We start from the raw sequence: 23,825 nt of genomic DNA, 5'->3' as shown, positions 1-23,825 counted from the left end.
TATTTCTTAGAGATGCAAACTGATGTATATATGCAAAAACAAGCATATATCTGTAGACTGTGCATATATTTTTTAACGGTTGGGGAGACAGATGCAGATAAAACAAAACTGGCCATAGGCTGATAATTATTGAAGCTCAGTGATGGGGTCCATGGGGGTCTGTTATACTATTCTCTTTAGTTTTGTATATATTCAATATTGTCCATCACATTTTTAAAATTTTAATAATGAATGACCATATATGGAGCACCTACCATGTGTGAGGTTCAGTGCTAGGTGTTTTATACGCAGCTTCTTATTAGATCCTCACAGCAGCCCTGTTAGTGAATTGTATTATGCTGGTTTCGCAGATGAGGAAGATGTAGCGTGTAAAGGTAAAGTGAATTCCAAAAGCCACATGGTGAGTGGCAGAGATGGGAATTGAACCCTGTTTTTTCTTTAATTGTATTGGAGCATAACACATACAAAGAAATGTGCACAGATCATATTTGTGCAGCTCAATGAATTTGTAGGTGAACACATCACCTATACCCACATAAAGAAATGGAATAGGATCAGCATCTCCAAAACCACCTCATGACCTTGCCAGTCACTACCCTTCCTCAGAGGTAACCACTATCTTGACTTCTAGCACCTTAGATGAGTTTTGCATATATTTTGAACCTCATTTAAATTGAATCATGGGGTATGTACTCTTTTATGGATGGCTTCTTCTGCCTAACATTCTGTGTGTAGAATTTGTCTATGTTGATGCCTGTAATGGGTCTTTCCTTTTCATTGCTGTGTAGTATTCCACAGTAGAAATGTGCCGTGATTGATCCATTCTGTTATGGATGGAATTAGTGGTATTTCCATTTGGGGGTTTTTATGAATAGTGGCTCTGTGAATATTCTTATACATGTCCTCAGGTAGATATAAGTATGGATTTCTGTTGGATATATCCTAGCAGTGGAATTGCAGGGGCATGGGGTAGGCATATGTGAACCAGGAGCTCCAGTTTTCTTTCTATCACCCATTTTTCTCTACAAATAGGTTAAGAAATTAACCACTTTATGTGATTAGACTGGAGAATAACACAGGGTCTTCGAAGGCTGTGAGGTAGAACCAAGATTGCAATTTGGGCCTTGATATTCTGGTCCAGGGTTGATCATGAGCCCCAAGGCCCAATCCACACCTTCAAGGCTTCATAAATCTTCCTTGAAGTAAGTTTAATGCAAGAAAAGAACTCCATTGAAGTGTCCTGCATCTGTAGTTTTACACAATCGCATGTCATTTCAGGGCACCAAAAGTCATGTCACAGAGAGAAACGTGAACATAATTGTTTAAACCATCAGCAAAAAGAAAAATATTATGAAGATTTCAATAAAATTCATCTTGACATTTGGTAACCTGAAGATTTGTCAATATTACAGCAATGGTCTCATCACAGTTTCATCTTTGAGGATGAACAATATCTATTGTAATAGTTCACTGTTAACTATGAACCCATGGTATGTAGGCTTCTCCCTGGGGTAAGTGGTAATCCACATCTGTCACATCTTAGTGCCCAACCTGTTGTTCCTAGCACCCAGTTTGAGTACTGGTAAAGCTTGGTGACTTTAGGCCTAAGAGAGACCTAAAATGGGTGGCCTACTGACAGTTCCAGGTGACAGCGATTGTCTGAAGATGTGGGTGATATGATAGGAAAAAATGTGGGCTTCAGATACAAATGGGCGTAGGTTCAAATCCCAGATCTACCTATTCTTTGACATTGAAAATATTACTTAATTCTGTGTCTGCTTCTTTAAGACAAAGATGATGAGATTAGCCTTAGAGAAATATTAGAGAAAGGTTAACTTAGATGATAGAGGTGGAAGATAAAATGATTGCTTCGTAGATAGAAACATAGATACTTAGATATATAGATAGATACATAGATGGATGCACACATAATTCCAAGGTCTCCAGAAGCTTTATTTTCTGCCTCCAAGTCCTTTGGATGTTTGGTTAGTGGGGTGAGATAGTGCTGCTGAAGCTGTGGTGGAGCTGATAAAGGAAGAGGCCTCTTCTGTTTCCTATTCCTTTCCTCTAAAACTGAGCCTTCTTCTTCTCCTTTGTATGTAGTTAGCACAGTAGAGTGTGTGATCCTTCCTGGCTCTTCTGTACATTCTATAAGATTTTATTTCCTGCATGGTTGAACACCAAGCATGAAGATTATTATTTGTTTATTTGTTATTGATTGGTTGACAGCCCTACCTGCATCCAGAAATTTTATACTAAAAACACAGGTACAAAAAGATCAAAACAATATATAAAACAAAAGCAGATATCAGGCACAAAAGAGGAAAAGAAAACCGTAATGAAAACTCCCTGCCTAAGGAAAAGATGGATTTTCAGCTTCCTAGCAGCTAGAAGAAAAGGGAATCAGTGTGGACTTCAGATTTCTCATTATCTATTAGTAGGGGGGCATTGCAGGTCAGGAGGTGCAAATGTCTGCCTGCTCTTGACCAGTGAAAGGAATTTGATACAGGAGTCTTTGTATAGGTGCCGTAATCAGGTAAAAAAAAATGTATTAAAATATCCTGGAGTAGCTTCTATAATGGATGCAGAGGCACTCCCTATATAGGTATTATCTATATTAGCCTAGTCTCAATTTTGAAGCATCAACAACTCCTCCCTCATGAAGGAGTTGCATTATGGAAAATCACTCGGAGGTGGCCTGTGTGGGCTCCAGGCCTGGCTCTGCCATTTATCTGCTTTGTGACATTGGACCATATCTTCCTTCACCCCTTCTGGGCTCTGGGCTTCTCCTCTATTAAACGAGGGGTTTCCTGCAGTTCTAAGAGCTAAAGATTCTCTTATTCTCCATATGCCAGGCACTCTATTGTGTAGGTTTCTCTTCCCCATGCCCAGTGATATCCAGTGAGAATCAACAGCAAGAGCAACCTCAGAAGAGGACAGTCAACTCAAGGGGATGTGGAGGAAAAGCCAAGGAGGCCACTGTTGCCAAGAAATACAGTCTGGAGACCAGTTTTGTATTTGGGGGCAGGGTGGTTCATGCCTAGTGCATATTATATAAGCCACATGTCTTTTCATAGCATCATAAGTAGATGGAACCTACCATCTCCTCTTCTTCTGCCTTCCTTATATTCTCTTGGTCCCCACAGAGCAGAGGACAAGCAGTCATTCAGTCTCCTGGGTTTCGTACCCCTTAGCCCAAGCACAGGCTTTCTGAGCTTCCTTACTCCCTGCCTAACAAGTTGGTAATTCCTGGCTGTACCCTGGCTCAACAGACCAGAAGACTAGCCTGGTACAACTCAGGACCTGCACCCTTTGCTCAAGCTCACACATCTCTTTCTGCTCCCTCCCTGTCACCAAGGCACCTCAGACATGCCCCGAAACAGGACAAACCTGCACAACTACATTCTTCACCTGCCAGAAGAAGAAAAAAAATATTTCTGATAACTCCAATGTTCCTGCTTTTCTGTCAATTGGGAATGAAAAGATAAAGTCCCTTTCATAACAACATTTTCTTTCAAAGCCACAACTAATCATGTCATTAATGGGTAATTCCAAGGTAGCTAGTTGTTGGTAATCATGCATCTCCAAAGTGCCCAGTTTCTACATGGCAATTCCAATTGTAATTACCATGAAATTATGTAACTGCAAATTATCCTGCCGTGTGAGTGGTGTAAATAAATACATACCTGCTCTATGATAATAAACGTGAATGACATGGTTAGTTAATTAGTAGCCACTGGAAATTCACCAATGGGCTACCAAACCAATAACTTTCTCCTGAAGAGGGAAGAAGATTGTTGATGTTTGTTTAGTTTGGCTTAATCAAGGCTTTAGTGAAGGCAGGGATACTGCCTGCTCTTTCTTTTCTCTTGGTTCCTTGAATCTGGAAAGTGAGGCTCTGCTAAGTTAGCAACCAGGACTTTCCAAAGACATTAAGTCCCACACACTAGTTATATGACTTGGGGATGGTGCTTAGTCCTTCTGAGCCTCAGACTCTTTCTCTGTAAAATGGGAGTGATGCCAGCTTGATGGCAATGCCTACCTCCTGGGGTTGTCACAAGGATTAGATGAGGTTACGTACATGGACGTGAGCTATAAGCTCTCCAAGATTCGCTGTTACTGGCTGAAAATGGGAAGAAAGCCCAGCTTCACAGGCCATCCCACTTTTTGTGCTCAGAGGGCTGGGTCTGATTCAGTTGGGTGTGAAGCACTATAGCAGAGACGCTGTCACGCTTTGTCACTTGAGGGTGGCAGATTGAACCCAGTGCTGAACTCTTACCACTTTCCAAAGGGAGATTATAACTCCACTTCCATCAAGAAATAAGGGCCGATGCTTCAGATGCGTGAGGGAAAGGGATTACACTCAAAGAAACTTAACTCCTGAGAGGTTATTAACTCAGCCCTTGCCTTTAACTGGTAAATAAATCAGCCGAGAGTAAACTGACCAGGAAAAACACCAGTTATGCAATGCGAGGGCTCTGGCCCAGCAAACACAGCTGCCCCTCGGCCGACATTTCCCTACTTTCTCCCAGATAGAGCTGCTCGTGGGTGCCTCATCAGTTAGGAAAATTCCAGAGGGAAAAAGTGGGACAGCACCCAGCAATTTCCCGGGAGTGTCTAGGCTAGGCTCGTAGAACTTTCAAAAATAAGACCAAGAAAGGCCACTTTCCTTACGACAGAAAACTAACGCCGTTACTCTCCTTACATAAGGGCTGCACCTTGACAAACAGAAAGCTACTTTCAGGGATGATAGATTTATATTCCAAAGGGCTACTAAACTTGTAACCATAGTAACAAACAAAGCTATTACATAAAATGGCTTTGCCACGTAAAAGCAATAATTATATTAACCATATGGGAGGAAAAAGGAGAAGGAAGTCTGATCAATGTGGAAGGCACCAGTAAATGGGATTGAAAATGCGTGACATTTTCCTAAATTATATCTGTTTGGGGAGGCGGGTAGGTGCCCAAGGCTGAAGAGCTGTGATGAAGTTGAGTCCAGGCCCCACCAGGTGGCAGTATGCAGAAGTTGTTGAAGCAGCTCCTCTGTTGAGGGTTTTGGGCTCTGAAAGCCGGATACTTCTTCAAGGCTTGATTTGAAAGCACCACCCCCTCCCATCGCCAGTGCGATGGGGAATTTCCCTGTCAACACTAACAGTGTAGAACTGGCCCAAATTAGACTTTATTAAGAAGGATGTTGGTTGAGAAATATTCTAGTTGCAATAAGCAATGTATGCTAAGCGAAACATCAGCATGTTCTGATTAGGCCTTGAGTGTATGATACAGATCAGGGCTCACCGTGCAGTTAACTCCTGAGTTTCTACCCTGATCTCTAACACTTGGCCTTAAACTTAGCTGCACGTGGTGAGGGGGCTTTAAAAAATACTGATGCCTGATGCCTGAGTGTCATACTCACCTGTCACCTTTTCTGATTTAATTGAATGTGATGTGGCCTGGGCATTGGTATTTAAAAATATATATATCCAGGCAATTCTAATGATATTTTCAAGGGATGGATGAGTAGGAAGCTATTTATTAAGAGGAAGCTGATGCGAAATATTCAGAATTGGCATATTTCGGGGCAAAGGGAGCTAGGGACTGACTTCCTCATCAACTGCTTCCTCTTTTAGTCAAGTGGGTAGATCTCTGTTTAATTATTCCAGCTCAGAAATACCAGCTAAATCGCAAAGAAAATGTTGTCCTGATGTTTTAGACTATCTGCACGTTTGTCATAGAATACCAGGGTCTCTTCCCTTGTTTCCAATGCATTGTGAATCTCAGTGAAGATGCCTCCTGTACAATCCCTGGCCAATCAGATCTGTTCCTTTACAAGGCTGGGAGGATTACACAACACAGACGCATTGGAGGGAATCTGAATATCTAGCTAGATCTTGTGTAATTTGACCCAATCAGTCAAACGACACTTACAGGAACAGCCCTGGGAAAAGTGTAAAGTCGGCAGAACTGCCTTGTCTCCATCACTCCTCACCTCCCCCTCCAGTGCCCCACCCAGTGGATTTTAAACCTTTCTTTCCTTCCATTCAATTTGAGATGTGACATGTTGGTGAGTGAAATAATGGGTTAATCAGGTACAGAAACGCCCCCATGTCTCTGCTGTTTTATGAACTTTTTCTAATAGCCTTCCTGTAGGAGCCCTTATTATGTGATGCGCAATGTGCTATTGCTAAGGGCTTCCCAGCAAATTCATGCGGAAGCCATTATTATCTCCATTTTATAGAAGAAGAAACTGAGACTTGAAGAGTGTAAATATGTTGTTCTTGGCCCCATAGCCTGTGGGGATTTGAACCCACATTCGAGTGAGCTAGAATTCTGATCTTATGCTGCTTCCTTTTCCACTTCTTCAAGCCGAAGCTTCTTCATTTCACTGCCCAATAATGGAGCCAGTAGCCACATGTGGCTATTTAAATGTAAATCTAAATTAATTAAAATGATATAAAATTAAAAATTCAGTTCTTAAGTCATACCCCATTTCAAGTACTCAGTAGGCACATGTGGCTAGTGGTGAATGTACTGGACTGTGCAGAAATAGAGTATTCGCGCCACCATAGAAACTTTGACAATGCCGAGAAACAATCTGGCAAATCTTCTCAATTTAGGTGAGGAACCGAGGTCCAGAGAGGAGAAGTGAAGTGCCTAAGAATGAGCCCCTCCTCTGTACTGGGGCCTGTGCCCCCACAGTGGAATCAGTGCTGCCTGAGAACTTCCTCCAGGGCCAGCACTCTGTAGGTGTGTGCCTGTGGAGGCAGTGGCCAGGATTCCGTCAGATCACTTATTGGGGAAAGAAGTCCCAATGCTCATGATCTGAAATGCAGCTCAGAAAGCATGTTTTGATGCTTCTTCTGGCCCATGCTGGGGAGAGCAGACTACTGAGATAACTGCCCAGAGCCTTGTTTCTGCCCTCCTGGGACTTAAAAACCAGAGGAACATATTGGGCTGGAAAAAGCTGAGTTTTTAGAATTAGATAGGCTAGTGTTCAAGTTCTGGTGTGGCTACTTTCTAGCTGGGCAATCTTGGGTATCATAGATAGTCTCGCTGATCTCCCCTCCTCATTTGGAAAGGCACGATCACCATAACCATCTGGTAGGATTTCTTGTGAGTACCGAAATGAAAGTGGAAGCATTTGGCTCAATACCTGATTCAGAGCAAGTGCCAAAGAAACATTAGTGCCCTCCCCCTCACCAAAGCTTCTTCCTGGATGGCCCACTCACCCCCAGGGTCCTCTGATATTTCTGGGGTCACCCAGAAGGTGAGTAATCACTTTATGATGTCTGAGATTTTTAGTCTTGACTGCTTTTGTTTTCTAAATGATGGAACTCCCGAGCCTTGGTTTCCATGGATTTGCTATCTGTTTCTTAATCACATTCACAGATTACTTCCCAGTCAAGTGAGATGTTCAATAGAAAATTTACTCCAGGACACTGTGGTTTTAGTGCACAATTAAAGAAAAAAAACATGGGAAAGAAGCCAGCTGGACTATGAAATATTCATTTGCATCACAAATATTTACTGCGTTCTGTGTGCCAGGTACTGTGATAGGTCTTGGAGGCAGAACAGTGGACATGGTAGATAAAATTCAAATCCTGAAGGCAATTCCATAAACCACAAATAGAAAGCACACCTTTGTATTTCTTGTCATGGCTGTAGATCTGACTGGGGTTGTATGTGAGGAGGAGTGGCTGCCTGGTTCTCACAAAGCATGGCGGTGGACTTAGTGAATTCATTCTCTGTAGCTAGGAGCCTGCATTCCCCCTCACTTCCCCATGGGCAAGCACTTTGGGAAAGCCCTTTCCCTAAAGCCTCCCACCCTTTCTCTCGCAGTCTGACATTGCAGTTTACATTTGGTGCTTCTTGAGTCCAAAACAATTTCTTAATTCAACAAATGATCACACATCATTCCCTGGCCGTGTAAAGTACAGCAAATTAGCACAGCCAAAGCAGGAAATATTTGCTCTGAATGTGCACCCCTCTTTGTTTTCACAGCCTCTTCCCAGTCAATGGAGTGCAGATCATCTATTGCCAGACACCACGGTATACACTAGGGTTACAGAGGTGAATAGGCATGGTCCCTTTCCTACAAAACTCACAATGTGAAAGGGAGACAGACATTAACAGAAACACTTAATCCACCAGACTGAGTTCCATAGGAAGCAGTGACATGGCAAAAGGAGTGATCAATTGTTTGGAGGGAACTATGAGATGGCAAAAAGAGGAAAGCTAATTTTCAAAAGACAAAACAGCATTAATATAAAGGCATAAATATTTTTTCTTGAGACCCCCTTTAATAGACTCTAACTCTACAGCTGTTACTTTGACACCCTATACAGTAAATCCATAGTATTTAAGCAGGTTCTATAGTCATCCAAATATTTGCCCACAGCCATTCTTTAACCGTGTCTGCTGCTAACAAATGCCAGCAAAGCACAGCATTGTCTTTGTTTTAACATTTGCCTTAAAATAGGGCCACCTTTCTGTTTTCCACCTGACTCACAGTGAAACAGAAAGACCTGGAATGAAGTAAGTCGTTTGGTACCCTGAGATAAAAGACAGCACAGCCTGTCACGTGGCACTCACGGGGGAAGTTGTACTGACAGTCTCTTACAAATGCAAAAACAATAAGGGGACTTGGCAACCAGAATGGAATACCAAGACGTTGGCCAATTTCCTCTAGGCTTTCCTGGGAGAGGTGGGTGTAGGAGGCTGGGGTGGAGGGGCTGATCACAGGCTTGCTCTACTGGCTCTAGAAACCAGAGGTGTAACCGGGAGCTCTCTGTAACTTTCCAGGTGGTGAGCATGGAGGCTGTGGAGATGGCAGGGATTTCCATGTCCACACCAAGGGCCCCTCCCTGAGCCTGAGCACGAGGTGGTGAGCTCTGAGCTCACTCCCAGCACATAATCACTCAGAAGCCAGGGAAAGAGGAAGTCCTCCAAAGCATGCCCTTACCCAGTGTTTTGTGGAGCCTACTTTAGGCAGATTATCAGTAAGAATAAACCCTATAGTGCTATAATGGGCAAGCAGTGATACCTTTTCAAAGCACTATTTTTTTCAAATTGAATTTGTTTCTAAAACTAAATTATGGTAATGGTTGTACTACTCTATACATTTACTAAAAATCATTAAATATCATTAAATTGGATGCTTATAATGTGTGGATTTTGTGGTATATAAACTATGCCTCAGTAAAGCAGTTCTAAAAAATTTTTAAGTCACACCTGTTAATGGATTCCCCAAACACTGTTTCTCTAGCACCTAGAGGTGGTGATTTTGTTTTGTTTTGTGTTTTTTGTTTTTTTTTTTTTTGAGACGGAGTCTTGCTCTGTCACCCAGGCTGGAGTGCAGTGGCACCATCTTGGCTCACTGCAAGCTCCGCCTCCCGGGTTCACGCCATTCTCCTGTCTCAGCCTCCCGAGGAGCTGGGACTACAGGCGCCCACCACCATGCCTGGCTAATTTTTTGTATTTTTAGCAGAGACGGGGTTTCACCGTGTTAGCCAAGATGGCATCGATCTCCTTACCTCGTGATCCACATGCCTCGGCCTCCCAAAGTGTTGGGATTACAGGCATGAGCCACCGTGCCCAGCGAGGTGGTGATTTTTTTGTTTTTTTGTTTTGTTTTGTTTTGTTTTTTGAGGCATGGTCTCCCACTATTGCCCAGGCTGGATGGAATAGAGTGGTGCGATCATAGCTCACTATAGCCTTGAACTCCTGGGCTCAAGCGATCCTCCCATCTCAGCCTCCCAAGCAGCTAGAATGACAGATGCAGCCCCCCACATCTGGCTATTTTTTTCTTTTTCTTTCTTTTTTTGTAGAGACAGGGTTTTGCCATGTTGCCCAGACTGGTCTGAAACTCCTGGCCTCAAGCAATCCTCCCACGTGGGTCTCCCAAAGTACTGGGATTACAGGCGTGAGCCACTGCACCTGGTCTGGTTCAGAGGGTTTAACAGGCATTGTCTTAAGCAAAATATTGGACAAACTGAGGGGTTTCTCATATGCCCGTTGTGCCCTTTCTCTACTTCTGTGACCTTCCCTCAAATCAGTTACTGGGCAGGGTGTGGTGGCTGATGTCTGTAATCCCAGCACTTTGGGAGGCCAAGGGGGGGCGGATCACTTGAGGTCAGGAGTTCGAGATCAGCCTGGCCAACATGGCAAAACCCTGTCTTTTTTGTATTTTGTAAAAATACAAAAAAAAAAAAAAAAAAAACTTAGCCAGGTGCACGCCTGCAATCCCAGCTATTTGGGAGGCTGAGGCACAAGAATCACTTGGATACAGGAGTTGGTGATTGCAGTGAACCGAGATTGCACCATTGCACTCCAGCCTGGGGGACAGTGCGAGACTGTTTCAAAAAAAAATCAAAAATCCATTACCTGATGCTTTTCTCTTTTAGCCCCTCTTTCTCCCAGGGATAGAAGGGTAGTGAAGAAGAAGGGCTTTCCCCTAAGATCCTAGAAATCACAACAGGAAGGCAACTATCTATTTTGTCCGCCAGTAAAGTCAACTGACTGAGTATGATGGAAAATTGGGTTGATCTGATGTTCTCAAACATGGCCATGGAAATGGCCTTGAGAGCAGAGGGTATGTTGAAGACTAGTCCAGGCATTTCATCCGTCCACCAGTGAATCTGATACAACCAGGAGCTTCCATCACAGAGCTTATTGTAGTTACAAAAACAGCCAGAGTCAGCCGGGCACGGTGGCTCACACCTGTAATCCCAGCACTTTGGGAGGCCGAGGCAGGTGAATCACTTAAGGTCAGGAATTCAAGACCAGCCTGGCCAATGTGGTGAAACCCTGTTTCTACTAAAAATACAAAAAAAAAAAAAAAAAATTAGCTGGGCATGGTGGTGGGCGCCTGTAATCCCAGCTACTCAGGAAGATAAAGCAGGAGAATCGCTTGAACCCCGAAGGTGGAGGTTGCACTGAGCCAGGATCACACCACTGCACTCTAGCTTGGGCAACAATAGCAAAACTCCATCTCAAAAAAAAAAAAAAAAAACAGCCAGAGCCTCATAAAGATGATTTATGTCCATGGAGAGAAGTGTGAATTCCTAAATATTGACATGACTGACAGTGTGGGGATGAATTTAATTAGTTATTACAGTATCACTCTTTTAACCTTTAAAAGCATTTTGCATGTATCAAGAGAGAAGCCATGTGATTCCATGGAGAAAATGAGATGGAACTAGCCAATCTGGGTTTGTACCTTGTCTGTTGCTCTCTAAGTTCTTTGTGAATTTAGATGAGCCACCTAAACTCTCTGAGTCTCAGTCCTCCCATGTCTAAAACGGGACCCCCAACTTCACAAGGCTGTTTTGAGGTAGATGGTGTTCACCTGCTTCCACATACTTCAGAGAATAATTGTGATTGAATAAGAGGAGTATTTCACAAGTTAAAATGCTCTACCCTATTTACTTGATCTTCCAAATAACTTTCTGAAAAAAGATACCGCAGATGGCTATTACTATCTGATGGCAAAGAAACACAGTAGTGGCTAAGTGACTTGCCTAGGATTAATATTCACATTTCCTGATAAGAATAGGGCTTTCTGGAAGCCAGCATTTTTAATATTCTGGGTTAGTTTCCACTGTGGTTTAGGGAATCCAGACAGGGGATGTCAACATTGACATTTCCCCTTCCAATTAGTCTCAAGAGTTCAAATATCTCACTCTGTTCAATACAACCTGGAGTGTAATCATTTGTCGGTAATAACCTAGCCCTTGTTTAGCCTCATGGATCTGACTGTGAACCTGGACATCCTATGGACAAAAACACCACTTGCTTTTTATTGGCACGTTGGGTAGAATGGCTCCACACAGCTAGGAAACAATTTTATTTTTCCCCTTTGCAACTCAATTATGAGGCTGAAGGGCACATATAGATTTTTCTGCAGGAAGCAAAGGGCTTTCAGGCTTACTTGATGAGTAGATTTCTGCATCACCTCCGTGGTAAAGGGTTAGCTGCTTTTAAGAGGCAAAAATGCCCAGACTGAAATAAAAAAGGAAAAAAAAATTAATACATTCCAGACCACCTTGTAAAAAATAGGGAGGCGTTCTCAATCTTGGCCTTTCACTCCAGTCCCACTTGAGGCCACTCTCTTTCCAGAGGCTCTATGGAACAACAAGGGTGGTGAGAACCCTGAATTAGGAGGCAAAAGCCCATGCTAGTGTTCTGTCCCCTAATGTGACACACACTTAGTGGGGATCCTGTTCAGAACCTTCAACCTGCTGTTCCTCTGTTTCTCTGCCTATAAAATGAGGGAAGTAGATTGGCTACTTTAACAAATCCCCCCTTTATAAATAACTTGTGACTCTATTTTCTATAGTTTTTTTCAGAGTATATCTTTCTCCATTTATTTGTGTGTGAGGGTTCAATCGTTCAATAAAGGCTATGTTTGAGAGAAGATGGAAAGGCAGGAATAAGTTTTGATCTTGGGTTTACTGCTAACATTGACTTTTCCCGTTAGCCCACCTAGGTTCTAAGGGGCTAGTCTCCAGAGCTTCGACATATGGGGTGCCAGGCTTTGTTTTTCTGTTAAAATCCCCCAAATTTCCTGACTCCTCAGAACAGCTCAGCTCAGCTGGGAGTCTGTGGCTGAGGCTGGCCGAGACATCAGCAGAGTACCTGGGATGGAACTCCAAGCAGGTTGAAGCTTGGGAGCCAGTGTCCTTGCAGTCTGAATATTTGGGGTGGAGAGAGGTAACTCTGTTTTGCTCACTGCTGGGACCACAGCAAGAATTCCTTTGCCACCATTTCTCTAGTCAGGCAGAGCTGTCCAGGGTTCAGGTGGCTTTCCAGGACATGTTTCAACTTGCCTGGAGATGGGTGGTGTGAGCAGATCCCTGGGTGTCTCTCTCTGGAGGTAATACTGACAAAGAGGTTTAGCCACTGAGGGAGACATGAATCCCCAAGTCTGAGGAGATATCCATTTTCTTCAAGCAATCCCTGGGTTGTTTGTCTACAGTAACCTTAGAACACTCTGCAAAAAAAAAAAAATAAAATGAAATAAAAATAAAGTAAAAGAATGCCCATCTTCAGTATACCAAGCAGCATGCAGGGCATAATCGCCTCAATTCTTGGTATCTGGCACAATGTTCAGTTGGCAGACCCACGCTTTCTGTGGGGGTAATAAGCTTAATATTTAGCCTGCATTACTGGGGCAGTGGTGAAGAGAGGGAGACAAAATGGGAGAGAAACCACTGTAGAAATGGATATTGAATTCAAAGTATTATTGTTGGAATGTCTGGAGAAAATGGCTCCTGAAGATACAGGATTTTCAGTACGGTTTAAAAAAGGAATGACTCTTCTGGTTTTTCCATTTATTGTAGCTTCCCAAAGCTTATTTTTAGTAGCACTAATAGTGCCGCCTACCCCTGTACTCATTTTCTACAGATTTGAAAATTTGGTATTATCCTGTCTCTCCAGAGGTGCCTTCTATTTCTAAAACATTAGTACCATGGAGGGGAGAAAATAGGGCATTTTCTGAGAGAAAGGAGCCTTGGATATTTGCATTCCATTTTGATTAGTATTTTTTGTTTATCTCAGTTCATTCAGAATCAAGGGAAAACATATTTAAATGGATATAATGTGATGCCAAGTGCCTCTGGACACCAAAAGCGCCCCCTCCACACACACCCCACGGTCAGCTCAGGCATGAAGGTGCATGTCCCCTCAAGGCCAGGCTAATGGTGGCCCTGACTCAGAGGCAGGCCTAACCAGCATGGATCAACTATAAACTAAACTGCAGAAGGCACTCATGCCGTGGGTGAGCTATGGGCTGGAGAAAAACTCAGGAGCCCCAGACACATGTGGCCAGTGTGTATCTGGGTGGAGGCGGGGCGTTCCGAGCATTGGAGCTGACCCCATGCACAGCCTCACAGGCCGGAACCAGGTGTCTTTGTGTGGAAGTCAAGGGACTCCCATTAGAGAAGGACCCTCTGTGTTCACTGTGCACCTGGGAGCAAGGTTTCTCACAACAGACTCTGCTGCTGAAAAATTACAATGTTTGAGTTCTAACTGGAGTTACGGACCTTGGCGACTTTGCATAGCCCTCTTGACAAGCGGGGCAGCCTTGCCAAATGACACATGGGAAGTGGAGGGTGTGCAGCAAATGCTATTTGTACGTGTTGGCTCTGGGAGTGGCAAAGTATTTCTGAAAAAAAAAAAAAAAAAAACAAAAAAAACACTAAATGTGGGCATCCTCAGCCCAGGGCTCCTCCTTTTATCAAGAGATGGCTTTGTGACAACATGGGTGGGTGTCTGAGTCCTAACAGGCACATTGCAGGTCAAGTTTTGAGAAAGTATTGCAGTGTTAAATTTCCACATATGGCCTCTTCTAGCACGAAGAATTCACAAATTAAGAGCCTAAAATGTTACATCTGGAAGTGACTTGCGAGATCTTCTAATCTAGCTTGATATGTAATCAAGAGCACTGAGCCCAGAGAGGGAATGTCAAGGTCAAGGTCACCCAGCTGGTGTCTGGTCTGAGCCGATGGCCCCTGTCTCCTGACTCCTCTTCCATTGCTCTTTCCACTGACTTTTGAAAGTGACAGATGGAATGGCCACCAGGATGTAAGAGACATTTAGAGAGACATCTATTCCATGAATCCCCCATAACTGCCCCTTCCCTTTATCTTGCCTCCAAGCCTCTTCTTCCATACTCTTCCGTGCCGTGTAGCCCTGAACAAGTTGCTTCACCTCTCTGTACCTTGTTTACCTCATGTATGAAAGGCAGATGATGTTGATGATGATGATAATGTTGGTGGGGGGCTGAGGATGATGATGATACCTCCCTCCCAAAGTGATTATGTGTCAGAATGAGCCTCAGAGTCAGAAAATTGGGTTCAAACCCTGGTGCTCCCTCCTTCTAGCTGCTTGGAGCATTTTGAGTCACATACTCGCTCTGAGCCTCAGTTTTCTTGGTTTTAAAATAGAGGAAATAATTCCTAACTCATAAAGTTGTTATGAGAATTAATTGACAAACTATATATGTAAAGCTCGTAGCTCAAATGCTCAATATATAGTGCCTGGTATTACTATAATTGCCAATAATAATAATGAGTTTGAAAAATGCAGGTACAAGTTTTTTTATAATCTGAATGTACAATAAAAATATTAGTTATTATTAACCAACGTGGCCGTAGTATCCATCCCAAGCTATCAGTAAGATTCCTGCATAGCTAGCCCCTGGATTGGCCAGGGCTGGGTACTAGATTGGCTTGCTAAAATTCCTTAAATCACTTGTTTGCCTCTGATGTAGTCTGGCTATTTCTGACACGGCCAAAGAGACCACAGAGGGCATTAAGCTGCAGAAGAGAAACTACAAACAATATTTCAGAGAGGGAGAGATTTCCTAGAATGGCTGCGACCACCTCCCTGCCAGTTTGATTTCCTGTGCAGATGTGTATGTTGAAAAGATTGATGTGGGCACGACCTTTAGACCCTGTTTGAAAATTACACATACAAATGGTACTTTAATGGTACATGTGGTAGTTGGGGGGTTGTGTTAATTACATTTGAATAGAGAGATAGTGATAATTCACTAGCTCAGCCCCTGGTAGTTAATTTTGTTACATCTAGGGGAAAATTCTGTTGGGGTCTATGAGTAGCTGTGGTGCAATTAGGCAGCAAGAAGGTTTTTGTCAGTACAGTTGCTATTGATTAGTATTTACTTTAAAAAGAGTAAAAGCTATTCCCTCGTGCCAGGGCTGCCTAATCTGTCAGAAGAAGAGGCTACATGTTTCACAGACGCATAGCAGGCTTGTTCATATATTATGAAGCCCCCCAAAAGAGAGTCCAGTATAAAAATCTTCCCAACTGGTTTTAATGATGCTCAAATAAAAGGGATATACCACAGACAAGATCTCATTAAAAGAGAGAAGTCTTTTTGTAGATTTGCTGATTTATTTATGAAACACCTCTGAAATATTTATAAATGCTTTCCTGATATTTATCTGAAAATACATTTTAGGGCTTCTTTGGTAGAAGAGAGGGGGAGAATAAAGGATGATGAGGGTGAAAGAACAAGGTGAATTCAGCACCATTTCTTTCAGTAGCAAGGAAAGAGATATGCTAGGGTATAGGAACATGTCACTAGGGGGTGCCCCAAGAACCAGGCAGGCTCTAACCTGCTCAGCACAGGTGACCCTACTTGCTTGGATCTCTTAAACAGAAGCAATGGCAATCACAAGTGCTCTGTTTAATTTTCCTGACAGAACCAGGGCAGATACAGACGCTCTTGAGGCCTTTATCACTTCCTTCCCTTTTAGAGCTATTTATTAATTGAAATAATAGTTATGCTACCCTTTGCCTCAGACCTACTTTCATCTGTTTAGCAACTGCTTTCTATGAAACACAAAAGAGCTCAGCGATGACACTCGTGTCTTAATTAACCATTGAATACCTTATAGAGCAGCTGTCACAACTCTTGTCACTTGAAAGGAAGCACAGTGGTCCCTGTTTAAAAAAAAAAAAAAAAAAAACATAGAAAAAAAAAGTTGATCTAATGAGCTGTCTTTGACATTTCTTAAGAATTGCATTTTTTATCATCATGCTTTGCACTCATATAACAATGCAAATTAAGGAACCTCTGGCTGCTCTGGAGAAAAAACAGTGAATTTACATTTCTCCCAACTGTTCAGAAGGAGACATTGGCTGCCCGGTGGCTCAGGGAAATGGTCAAGATCAGAGATGATAACAGGGCTAAGACTGCATATCAATTAAAAGAAGAAGAGGGGTCGATGTCAGTTTATGTAACTAAAATATTTCCAAGCCTCCCCAGCCCATGGTATGAATGAGTCTCATTAACATTAAAGACGAGCGCCCCCAGAGCCTCAAGCCCTCACCCGTTTGTTCGGGTAATGCAGTCCTTCATGCAGCTCATCCCAACCTCACATTTTTTGAGTTCCCAGAGAGGTAGACATGTTTTGTGTGTGTTTTGGAATTAATCTGGGCTTCCACTCACCATTGGATGCTGCCTGCTATTCTGAGCTCTGTCAATGTCTTCAACATTGGCCTTGACCATCCCAAACCACACCACCCCTATTTTTCTTTATCGTTCCTTCTCATGGTTATGAGAAGGCCCCAGCCACCAGCCTTTTTCCGTCGTTCATTACCGTGACAGGATAGCAGCCCGTGTTGAAGTGAGGAAAAAGTTTTCTGTCTCTGTGCTCATTTAGATGGGTAGTTTGAATAGAGTAGTTTGAGCCCCAAAGTGTCTTAGAATTTGGTGAGAGAGTTCTTTCAGTTCCCATGTATAGCTCTTTCTACCTAAGGTGTGCACAGCCCCTGGAAGAGAGGGCAAAATGAGTTCAAACACCAGCCACCATACTGAAGAAGAACATTTCACCCATTTCAACATCTCCCCATTTACTTGCTGACTTGTGGCTGAGTCTGTTGGCCCTGCCGGATTCTCTCACAGTGACCCTTCTTTTCCATCCCTGTCTCCTGACTTCTGCCTGCAGTCTCCTCCTCAGGCCATCATACTTGTCTATACATGTTTGAATCTGGATTGTTGCTACAGTTCAAGTTCACCTCCCCAACTAGGAGGCTCCTTAACCCCCATGCAAATAACCATTGAGGGAAAAGACTCTCTCCTTACTCCAACACCATGTATCTGAAGCTCAGCTCTCTTCCAGCCAGGACGCTCATATCATAAAGAAAAATGTTATTAAGAGAGAAGGCCTTCAGTAAAACCCAGGATATATCTTAAGGAGGATAAATGTTCAAATGGCATAATAATTGGCTTGTTTCAAATATGTTACGATAGTTATATGTTATTTGAACCACTACAAAGGACATCGATACCTACTAACTGCTCTGCAAATTCCTCAAAGGCGAAACAAATGCTGTTCCCGACACTGAGCACTCAGTATGAACGACAGAGAAATCATAGCAACCTGAGGATTGTTATTATTGACCTTACATTTTTGTAAAGCAAACAAGATACTTTATACGTCGTATATGAATGCAAAATGTACCCCCACAAGCTTATCAAATCAATGAAGCAACAAAGCATTATATAAGAGGTTTGCTGTGGAAGTTTTAACATGTTAGAAGATATTATATTCATTGTTACCCCCATTTAAATCACTATGTGAACTTGTAGAGACCGACTTCCGATTTTGCATAATTTTAAATTCATGGTCCCTGGGAAGGTAATCACTCCTTTAATAACTATTGTGTTTCTCTTTATTCCAAATAAGGTGTGCACTCACCTGTGAATTTATGTTGGGCTAGCACTGTGTAAAATTGCCACTTTGCATTGCATACTACTTGGAGAAATAGTAGGTAGAATATAATAGCTTCACCAGTTGAATTTCAAAATAAAGCAGAGCCTTGAACATTGGTACCCTATCATGTGCTTTGGGCTACAGAGACTGAGGAGGCCTGATGCAAACTGGACAGAATTAGGACTCTGAGGATGACTGACTCAGAGGGAAAGGATGGTTCCGGAAGACATTTTATATAAACCTGCTTGCCAAATCGGCCAGTAGGGCCCATAAACGCATCCAACAGTAGAAACAACAGATCCTGCTGGTCTCTGCCAAGGGTACCTCTGGGAAGACAGACAGTGTTACTTGATTTACTCTGAAGTTGCAATGAGAAGAGTCTAGAGCCCAGTTTTGCAGGCTTCACGTGCTGTTAGCCTCTCTCCTCACCTACATCATCCCCTCCTCAGGAGTCTACACTGTCTTCTCCTGGAACCTTCCAAAACAACTAATATAAATTTCAAGCCTGTGGTTGGTGCTTGATGAATGCCAGTTGACTTGACCACTGGAGTGCCACCTCTGAGCTAATAGACTCAGCCAGAAAGGTCAAGATAGTGTCCCATATACAGAGAGGAAGACCAGAATTCATCCCCTGAATAAAAAGCTTCGGATTAGCCTACTTTCTCTCCAAAGCACTCTTTTTTTCAACTTTATTTATTGTGTCTGGCAGATATCCTCAATTAGGAGCTAATAAACGTAAGCATTTATAAATCTTCCTTTCAGCGGAGTACGCCCCTAGATTCAGAGCATTCCGCGGGCAGCTGTAGAAGAGGAGAAAAGCCTTCTGCCCAGTGAAGGGCTAGAGTCAGCTGGTGAGAGCTGATTGTGTGCCTCTTTCCCTAACTCTGAATTCAGTGACCTCATTCAACCACGGTGGGAGTATTTTTAACACAGAAATCAGCAGACAGTAGAAACCAAGGGTTTTCCTCTCAGAGAGTCATTTTAAAGCATTGACCAGCATTGTCTTCTGCCTCACTGTACCTCTCCTTACCACTCTCTTCTTGAAAAAGATCTAAATCATCTTTCAGCTATGCAGACATGACTCTAAAACAACACAAGATAGAGTCTGGTTCACAGCAGAGGCAAGCCCTGCTGCTTCTCTAGGACTGGATTCTAAATGCAGAACAGTGAACCTGCAAGCAGCATTCTTAGGGTTGAGCCATTCTCACGTGTAAAAGGAGAGTTCCTTTCTTTTTTCAAACCCATTTTTGCAGGATGGAGGGTCCTGTCTTCATCTCAAATAAATCAGTGGGAAGCTGATCCACAGCCCACAAATCCCTTTTACTAAGAAGGATCACCTGGTAAGCTTTGGGTTACTCTGTGGTTTTTTTTTTAAAAAAAAAAACAAAATCATAAAATTGAAATAGTTCAACATAGATTTGAATCTAAAGAGCCCTCACTGCAGAGTTTATCTGGTGACCATATGACACTACAAGGACAGCTTTTAAAAAGCCAAATATCAATGGCTGAAGAATGGAATCAAAATAGAAAATCAAGTTAGAACTGTATTGAAACAAATCATGTTATTATTCAGCTTTATCTATAATATTGTCTAATTCATATTTCGGTAGTAGCATAGAAAATGAATCTGATTCAATATGGTTAATTAGCCTCCGGGTTCCCAAGGTGTGAGCTGAGGCACCCTGGATATTGCAGTGGCCTCAAAGGGGTGCCAGGAAATATTTTAAATAGTTGAGGAAAATACAGCAATTCTTGACATCTGTCAGACACCGTGTGAACTACTAGCACAAGGTAGTTCACAGTTTCACTACTGGAATGCATAACTTTCAGTGATGTCATACCTTTGAGAAGCTAAGTTCTTGTCAGTTGCTGTAATATAAAACAGGACCATGTGAAAATCAATGTGGAGCAGGAAACAAGGGTGAGGGCATCCAACCTGATGCCAGAGTTTGAGAAGTTGTGTAGTGCCCAACAGGCGCATGCATCTCACTATTAAGCACTTATGATTATTTAACAATGAATGGGACTCATTTTTCTTTTAGTTTATGTGTATTCTTTTTTTCAGAAATCAAGTTGTTAGGACATAAATACTTGTTAAGTTATTTGGGTGTAATTTACAAATAAACAGAACTGTTAGGTATTTCTTTCAGCTGAGGTGGGCTGTAAAAATGGACAGAACCATTAGGAACATCATGAATTGCCGGGTGCGGTGGCTCACACCTGTAATCCCAACACTTTGGGAGACCGAGGTGGGTGGATCACCTGAGGTCAGGAGTTCGAGACTGGCCTGGCCAGCATGGCGAAACCCCATCTCTACTAAAAGTACAAAAATTAGCTGGGTGTGGTGACTGGCGCTTGTAATCCCAGCTACTCAGGAGGTTGAGGCAGGAGAATCGCTTGAACCCGGGAGGCAGTGGTTGCAGTGAGCTGAGATCGCACCACTGCACTACATCCTGGGCGACAAGAGTGAGACTCCATTTAAAAAAAAAAAAAATCATGAATCAAGATCATTTAAGACTTTCTCACTTAGTGTAAAAGGTAAATGATCAATGTCCATTATTGAGTAAATGACAAGAAGTATTTATTGTGTGCCTTCTACATATAGGCATAATTTCAATACTAAACACATATGCACACACATGCACACACACCTAAGGAGAGGCGGAAAGGAATAATATTCAGGAAGTAGTATGTGTCAGGGCAGATACTTTACATGTAACCTTATTATATCTATGCAAAAACCTAGGAGGAAGGCCATATGGTCCTATTTTTTTTTTTTTTTTTTTTTTTGAGATGGAGTCTTCTTCTGTCACCCAAGCTGGAGGGCAGTGCCACTATCTCAGCTCACTGCAACCTCTGCCTCCCTGGTTCAAGCAATTCTCCTGCCTCAGCCTCCCGAGTAGCTGGGACTACAGGCACACACCACCACTCCCGGCTAATTTTTGTATTTTTAGTTGAGACGGGGTTTCACCGTGTTGGCCAGGATGGTCTCAATCTCTTGACCTCATGATCCGCCCACCTCGGCCTCCCAGAGTGCTGGGATTACAGGGGTGAGCCACTGCACCCGGCCCATATGGTCCTCATTTTATAGATTATAAGGCAGTTTTGGAAATAAGATATATGCCCCAAACACACATGAGTAGTAAGTGAAGAGTCTCATATTGGACCCAGCTCTATCTGAGGCATATTCAGCCTCATGCTACCAGTTGTACTAGACTGTTATGACAGCAGTATTAAAATAGCAATCCACATTTTTCAACATCAATGTAGAAGATACCATTTAAGAAAGTCTGTGGCAATCCAAGTAACTTGTGTGCTGTTGGGCTACTGTGTATGTTTTCCTGTGCTGATCATTTTGTGTGCATACTGAAATCTGTATGTGAGCATACATTTTAATTCTTCCCTTTTCTCCTAATGATGTGACTAAATCATTTCATTTTGAAACATCCCATCTGGCAGACAATAAATGACCTTTCCCATCTTGTACTTTGTAGTTTGTACTTAACCAAGTCAAAAACCGCCATATGATGCCAGTTGTATTATGGTTGTGAGGATGTGTGATAGTGAAGCTTAACCTACAGCAATTAAAGCAACTCAGAAAAGGAGCTGTCTATTCAGACTAATGAGGAAAGGCTATCTTGTTCTTTTTAGGAACAACTAAAATAATTCTGCAGAAAATTTGCTATACTGGCCTTTGCATAAGGAAAAACAGGCTCTGGAGTAGAAGCTAGCATGACCCTGCTTCTCCCACTCTCCTATATTGGCTGGATTAGGGAGGGCCTTAACAGCATCTCAACAAAGAGTTTGACTTTGTGGTCTGACATTTGTATAATGGATATTCTGTACACACATTCCCTAGAATTTGTTGATTTAGAGATTACTCAAACTCCATCCTGATAAAGCTCTATTTAATCTGGGTTTACTTAGTCGTTGGTTTAGTTTGAAGTGCGGGGAGTTGTTTTGGAAAGTAGGTTGCTACTTGTGGTGAAAAGGCTTTTTGCTGACGTCCTTACCTGGTGGAATGGTAAGAGGTGGTTTCAGTAGATGGCCAAGCATTGGATCAGATATCTGTCAACCTAACTTGAAGAGAACACCATGAAAGAAGTGTGGCTAAAAACTGCCGGGTTATGCTTGCTTAGGAAACTCCCTGTCTGGGTCACTTACCTTTTATTACTAACTTTTCACTCAGTCACTATACTGGATTTCCCCTTTTTCCTCTCAGAAAATTAGTAATCATGTCATTTCCTATCCACATCTATACATTTCAATCAGATAAGAGCTGTGAAGGTACCATGTCCATGTTGGGCTATATACTAAACATTGGCTTATTGCATGATGTGCTTTTGACATGCCCAGGTAGCTGAATGCAGAGTTCCATGCTCTTCATATTGAGGGTGTTTGAAACTGGTATATGCAGTTACTTCTCTGAGATCTTCCCTGGGAGATACTACAGAAGGATGGAAGAAGATGAAGTTGGAAAATGACATGTGTAAAACATGATTACATATTGGCTGCCCTGTCAAGGATAAGACGTGGTTTCTGTTGCATTGTGAACAACCCCTAGTGGTATGCAGATAAGCTGCTGCTCTTTGCCTCCATAAGTGCGGTGTGGACCACCCTTTACTCAAATGCTAGTTTACAGTGGCATGAATGCATTAACTTGCTGGGTGCTTTCTGGAAGCCCAAGGGAATATCTACCATGGTCTCATCTATTAGTAAGCCTGAGAACATGCATTCATTGACCCCAAACCCATCCCCGGTGCCCTCATATCCGCTCCCTGAAAACTGTATGCTAGACAGAACCTTTTCATAGTCATTTTGAATAGATATTCTTAGAGCACTTCACCATCCAACCTATGTGATGTTTCTCAAAAACAAAAACCAAAAAAGCCAGAATGCATTGCCTTGTTTTCTGAAGAGTTCTGCCTTTCCTGCCTCCATTTCTCTTTTTTTTTTTTTAAGAGTTAGAGTATCACTCTGTCACCCAGGCTGAGTACAGTGGCGTGATCATAGCTCACTGCAGCCTCAAACTCCTGGGCTCAAGTGATCTTCCCGCCTCAGCCTCCAGGGTAGCTGGGACTATAGGTGTGTACCACCAGTCCTGACTAATTTAAAAAGTTTTTTTTGTTGTTTTTGTTTTTTTTTAAGAGACAGTGTCTCACTGTGTTGCCTAGGCTGGTCTCAAAGCGATCTTCCTGCCTTAGCCTTCTGAGTTTCTGGGATTGCATTTGTGAGCCACTGGGGCCAGCTCCCCTGCCACCATTTCAACCCTGAGAAAATTATACAGAAAGATTTACCAGTTTATTTACTTCTCTTCCTACAGCCTAGAACAAAGTCTGTGCCTCCAGTAAAGAGAAGGTCTCCAAAGCCTAAAGACCATCCTGACCCTGCCCCACACATTCTTTGGAGTCATCAGAACTCAGTTTGAATCTTACTCCTGTCACTTACTGATATACAGTTGAGCCAAACTGAGCCTCTGCTTCTTTGGCCTGTAAAGTGGAGAAAAGTATTCTGCTTCATTGTGCTCTCATCTCATCTATTACATGAGTCAGTACACATAAAATCCCTAGTACATAGTAGATT

At 42.6% G+C, this 23,825-nt stretch overlaps 1 protein-coding gene across 1 annotated transcript in view; it reads left to right on the top strand.

The window, feature by feature from the left end:
- RORA (RAR related orphan receptor A) overlaps positions 1-23,825 on the top strand; it is a 736,081-nt gene that overhangs the window by 301,419 nt on the left and 410,837 nt on the right. The window lies entirely within an intron of this gene.

The sequence above is a fragment of the Pongo abelii genome, chromosome 16 (genome assembly GCF_028885655.2).
Source record: "Pongo abelii isolate AG06213 chromosome 16, NHGRI_mPonAbe1-v2.0_pri, whole genome shotgun sequence".
Taxonomy (NCBI): domain Eukaryota; kingdom Metazoa; phylum Chordata; class Mammalia; order Primates; family Hominidae; genus Pongo; species Pongo abelii.
This window is presented reverse-complemented; position numbering and strand designations above follow the sequence as displayed.